Here is a 6,438-nt window from a genome sequence, read left to right on the forward strand (position 1 = left end):
AACATTTGAATATGTCTTTCTTAAAGCAAGTATGCTACCTCCCTCCCTCAGAGACAAAAAGAAACTTTCATTCTAACAAAATTACCTCCCAGTGATATTTGCACCCCAGTGCTCACTGGAGTATTTAGATCCTACCAATGAAACACAGGAAAAGGAAATCATGCTTCTGGCACTGCTGTCAAGATTCTCATAGCTGATGGCAGCAGTGTGCTCAGCTCCAGATGGCCAAATATCTGCCAAGATTGTGCCAGCAAACACTGAAGCTTACTTGTGGGAAAAAAGTCATCTTCTTCATTAGACCATGCTGCATCTTTGTTGATTAACAAACCCTTGGATGAGTTCTTTATACCAGAAGGGATCTCTGTCTCATCATATCTTAGGGCAGTTTTTGAAGAACCCAGTGAGAAACTGGATGGCAATTAGCTCACTCAAGGTCTTCAGAGAGGATGGAAGAAGGTGTTGCATTTTTTTGAAACATTTTTTAGTTGTAGATGGACACAATATCTTTCTTTCTTTCTCTCTCTCTCTCTCTCTCTCTCTCTCTCTCTCTCTCTCTTTCTTTCTTTCTTGTACTGAGGATCGAACCCAGGGCCTCACACCTGCGAGACAAGTGCTCTACCACTGAGCTACAGCCCCAGCCCAAATGTGTTTCATTTTGAGCCATCTACTGAAGATGTAGTTGAATCTTTTCAAGAGCTGTTTGGCATTTGATTGGATTGGGTTCGAGGACTTTTACCTTGTTTGTGAGTGACCAGATTATTTCAATTCTTTTATATAGTTCATCTTCTCATTTGCTACACATTCCTCCAAAGTCAACCCTTTCTGCCAATCCTCTTCCCATGAAAGTTGTCTTTGATGCACTGCAACCCTATCATTGAGCTCTTTATCTTGATCTTTTAATTCCCCAATGAGCAGCTGCTGCTCCTTCTGTTGTTTCTTCATAGAGGAATTCTCAACTGCTGAACTGATATTCTAGTAAGGAAGGTCACTAAAGCATTCATAGATGTTGCCTTTGCCCCCAGAGAAAGTCAGTGCAGGCAGTATCCCCTCAGAAACACCATAGGTAAATCCCTGAAGAGGTGGGGGCAACCTAGAGTCGGAGCCCCACACTCTCTGCCAGTCCCTGTGAGCCTGCCCAAACCATCTTTTGAAGGATGAATATATTGCATAGTATACATATGCCACATTGTCTTTACCCATTCATCCATTGAAGGAAATTTACATTTTCACTATATGTTGGCTATTAGGAATAATGATGCAATGAACATGGAAATGCAGTTATCTCTTCATGATACTGTTTTCTGGATATATAACCAGATAGAGTTGCTGGATCATCTGGTAGTTATTTTATTTATTTATTTGTTTGTTTATTTGTCTATTTATTTTTGAGGACCCTCCATACTGTTTTCCCTAATGGCTGTAGAAATTTATGCTCCCACCAACAGTGTGCAAGGGTTCAGTTTTCTCTACATCCTCTTCCTTCTTATCTCTTGTCCTTTTGATAATGGCCATTTTTTATAGATAGATGCAATATCTTTATTTTGTTTATTTATTTTTATGTGCTACTGAGGATCAAACCTAGGGTCTCACATGTGTGAGGCAGGTGCTCTGCCAATGAGCCACAACCCCAGCCCCTTGATAATGGCCATTTTAACAGATGTAAGGTGATATCTGATTGTGGCTTTGATTCACATTTCCTTATGATTAGAAATGTTAAGTACCTTTTCATATATATGTTGTCCATTTGCATGTCTTCTTTGAAAAAGTATTTATTTCAAGTCCTTTGCCCATTTTTAAATATCCAAACTATAGCACAGCACATCTGACAAATGATCTGGAAGGAGTTATACCCATCCACCTCAGGTAACCTACCTGCTATGAATTCTCTAACTCTAGCACTTACCATCCACAGTCTAAAAGTAGTCTCACATGCTTTGGGACTCAAATGGGAATATGTTCATCTTTGCTACAAGGGATTGGCCTGCAGAACTTGGCCTACCTGTGGACCCTGAAGCAGTTCTAGGACTCAGTTCTAGCCCCAATCAGCAGCAGTCTAGAACCATTCATTCCCACGAAGGAAACCTACTATGATCGGTAGGAGCCTTTACAAGGATCTAGTAGAAATCACATTCACTTCACACTTGGTAATAAGTCTAACATCTATGGTCCCAACTACAAACCCTGAATCAAATATTTGTCCCACTTCCAGATCCACTGACCCCAGAGGTAATTAATTTCGTCTAGGGACCAGATGCCCACCTGAGCCTCTGATAAGAGGTCTACCAACCATGGACCTCACTGTAGACCTAGAAACTACCATATAATTTGGTTCTAACCTTATTCCTTTATGATCCTAGATACAATTCTATCATCTCAGGTGCCTGATGGGAAAAAAAAAGGTTTTACCTGCTAAACCCAGGCTATAAAGACTAGAAGAGATATTTGCTCCCTCAAAATGCACAGGCAATGATACAAGGCTACATGATTTTTAAAAAATGAGTCTAACATGAGACAACCAAAAGACACTAATAAGGCCCCAGTAACTGACACTAAGGTAATAAATATCTAAAAATAATTCAAAAATAACCATCTTAAAAAATGTTGATAAGATGCAAAAGAAGAATTAAAGATAACAAAATGAAATTGGGGAAAGGGGCACAAACAAAATGAGACATTTAATAAATATAGAGAAAACATTAAAAAAAACAAACAGAAATCCTGGAGCTGATTAACATGACAAATATAAAGAAAATCAATAGAGCATTTCAGTAGTAGACTTAAACATGCAGAAGAATTAATGCATTTTGTTCACTGTACAAAAATCAATAAATGATCACTATATTCATAGAGTGAAGGATAAAATTAATAATCTCAATAGATGCAGAAAAAAGTATCTGAGAAAATTAAATATTCATTCATGTAAAAAAACCTCAACAAATTATATATGAAAGGAATTTACTTCATTAATATTACAGCCTATGTGTGAGTAGCCCTTAGGTGATCATCATACTTCACACTGGAGAGCGGAAAGCCTTTACTGTAAGATTGGGAACAAGACAAGTGTGCCCACTCTTGTCATTTCTATTCCCCATAAGAATGGAAGTACTAGTCAGAACAATCAGTTAAAAAAAAAGAGGGGAAAGAAATAGAAGTCATCCAAATCAGAAATGAAAGAGTAAAATTGTCTTTTTTGCAGAATACCTGATCCTACATTCAGAAAACCTAAACACTCCATCAAAAAAAGCCCTGGGACTAATAAACAAATTCAGTAAATTTCAGGATTTAAAATCAGCATGCAAACGTTAGTTGTAGGGCTGGGGATATAGCTCAGTTGGTAGAGTGCTTGCCTCACATGCACAAGGCCCAGCACCACACACACACAAAAAAGTCAGTTGTAGTTGTATACAATAAAAACAAACAATCTGAGCAAGAAATTGAGAAAATTATATCATTTATAAAATGATACAATATAATATAAAATTATATAATAAAAATCATATTATTTATAGTAACATTGAAAGGAAGACTCTTGGGAATAAATTTAACCAAAGACATGAAAGATATATATGCTGAAAATTATAAAAACACTGATGAAAGAAATTGAGTAAGCCACTAATAAGTTGGAAAATATTCTGTGTTCATGAATTCTAATAATTAATTTTGTTAAAATGTCCATACTATGCAAAAGCAATCCCTATGAAAACCCAATGGTATTTTTACAGAAATATAAAAAAAAATTCTAAAGTTTACGTTGAACCATAAACTCCCAATAGCCAAATCAATCTTGAGGAAGAAGAAAGAATCTAGAGACATCACATTTCCTGATTCCCTACTATGTTACAAGCCTACAATTATCGAACTAATATGATCTTGGTATAAAAAGAGACATATAGAGATCAATAGAACAAAATAACCCCCAAACAAACCCACATATGTATGTTCAACTAATCTAAAAAATGCACCAAGAATACACAGTCTATCAATAGTCTGTTTAATCAATGGTGCTGGGAAAACAACATGTGCATGCTAAAAATGAAATGAGCAGTAAGCTGTTGGAATTGGACACAAAAGTATAGGTAAGTAAAGCAATCAACACTATTCCAAAAAGCTTTTGAATAGCAAAAGAAGCAATATACAAAATGAAAAAGCAATCTAAATAATGTGAGAAAATAATTGAAAACCATACACCTAAGAAAGGATTGATATTCCAACAATATAAAGAACTCATAATACAGTAGGAAAAAAGCCACAAATATTTCTATTAAAAACAGGAAAGGAGGGCTGGGGTTGTGGCTCAGTGGTAGAGTGCTTGCCTAGCACGTGCAAGGTCCTGGGTTCAATCCTCAGCACCACATAAAAATAAATAAATAAAATAAGGATGATATTGTGTCCAACTAAAAATGTAAATATTAAAAAAAAAAACAGACAAGGAGGTCAGTCTTGTAGAGGTTCCTTAGGAGCCACACTTCTTCATTTGTAAATTGTTCAGGAGGCTTTCAGCTAGGTCCAGTCTGTAGCTATGTTTCATGAACAATATGACAATGATATCACTGTTTGGAGCCCTCAGGTCAGGATTCATCAAATTGAATATGCAATGGAAGCTGTTAAACAAGGTTTGGCCACGGTTGGTCTGAAAAAATATCCATGCAGTGTTGGTTGCATTGGAGAGGGCACAGTCAGAGCTTGTAGCTTGCTGAAAAAAAATTTTCCATGTTGACACATATTGGTATCTCAATTGTGGGGCTTATTGTTGATGCTAGACTGTTCCATAATTCATGTACAAGAAGTGTTTGGATTCCAGATTTGTAATTGACAGAGCACTTCTTGTGTCTTACCTTGTATCTCAAATTAGAAGCAAGACCCATGTACCCACCACAGCTGGATACCCTATTGTGTTGGGCTGCTTATTGCTTATTGCTGGTATGATGATGCCCTCAGACTTTCTAAACCTGTCCATCTGCTAACTATTTGGACTGCAGAGCTATGTCCATTGGAGGCTATTCTCAATCAGCTCATACTTACTTGGAGAGACATATGTCTAAGTTTATGGAGTACAATTTAAATGAACTAGTTAAACATGATCACTGGAATGGAGACACTTCCTCCAGAGCAGTAACTACCTGAAAAGAATATTTCCAATGTGGATAAAGACTTGGAATTTACAATCTATAATAATGCTAATGGGTCTCTATTCCTAGAATGTCTTGAAGAAAGACCACAGAGAAGGGCACAGCCACAACAAACTGTTGATGAAATCGCAGAAAAGGCTGATGAACTTCAAGATCTGCATAAACTCATGGAGAATTAAAAACATGATACTGGATTGTCATTGAAGAACTCAAAAGGGACATTAACCTTGGTACTCAGGAAGCTGAGACAAGAAGTCCAAAAGTTCAAGGCCAGCCTGGACAACTTAGTGAATCTTATCTCAAAATAAAATGAAATGGGCTGAGGATGTAGCTCAGTGGTAGAGTGCTTATACACAAGGACCTGGGTTCAATCCCCAATACCAAAAAAGCAGGATTGGGAAGATAAAAATGTCTTGAAACAAATGGAAACAAAACATGACAAAATTTGTGGGGTACAGCAAAAGCTAAGAGGAGAGTTTACAGTAATAAACACCTACGAGAGAGAGAGACAGAGAGAGAGAGAGAGACAGAGAGAGATTTCAGCCAGGCATGGTGGCACGTCTGTAATCCCAACAGCTCAGTGAGCTGTAGCAGGAGGATTGCAAGTTTGAAGCCAGCCTCAGCAATTTATGGAGACCATATCTCAAAAAGTAAACAGGATCTGGAATGTAGATCAAAGGTAATGAACCCCTGGGTTTAATCCTCAACATAATAATAATAATAATAATAATAATAATAATATGCAAATGATACGAATAGACATTTCTCAAAAGAATAATTACAAATGACCAATGAGTATGAAAAAATATTAAATATATCATTGGCCATCAAAGAATACAAATCAAAAGTACAATGAGTTATCATCTCACTCCAATTAGAACAGCTATTATTAAAAAAAAAACCACAATAACAAATGCTGTCAAGGATGTGAAGGAAAAATATCTCATACATTATTAGTGGGAATGTGAATTAATACAACAATTACAGAGGACAGTACAGCAAGAGGTTCCACACACACAAAAAAAAATCAAAATAGATGGGGATGAGTCACGGGGAGAACAGAGGAATTTGATTGGACAAAGCGTTCAGGGAAGGAGAGGGGGCATCAGGGTAGGAAAGATGGTGGAATGAGATGAACATCATTACCTAAGGTACATGTATGACTGCACATGTGGTGTACCTCTACATCGTGTACAACCAGAGAAATGAAAAGTTGTGCTCCATTTGTGTACAATGAATCAAAATGCATTCTTCTGTCATGTGTAACTTATTAGAACAAAAAAAACCCCTCAAAATAGAAATACCATAT

General features: G+C 36.8%; 1 pseudogene; it reads left to right on the plus strand.

Moving 5' to 3' along the window:
- The first annotated feature begins 4,519 nt into the window (after nt 1–4,519).
- LOC114081484 (proteasome subunit alpha type-1 pseudogene) lies at nt 4,520–5,308 on the plus strand (annotated as a pseudogene).
- The last annotated feature ends 1,130 nt before the right edge of the window (nt 5,309–6,438 follow it).

This window comes from Marmota flaviventris, chromosome X (genome assembly GCF_047511675.1).
Source record: "Marmota flaviventris isolate mMarFla1 chromosome X, mMarFla1.hap1, whole genome shotgun sequence".
NCBI classification, from domain to species: Eukaryota; Metazoa; Chordata; class Mammalia; order Rodentia; family Sciuridae; genus Marmota; species Marmota flaviventris.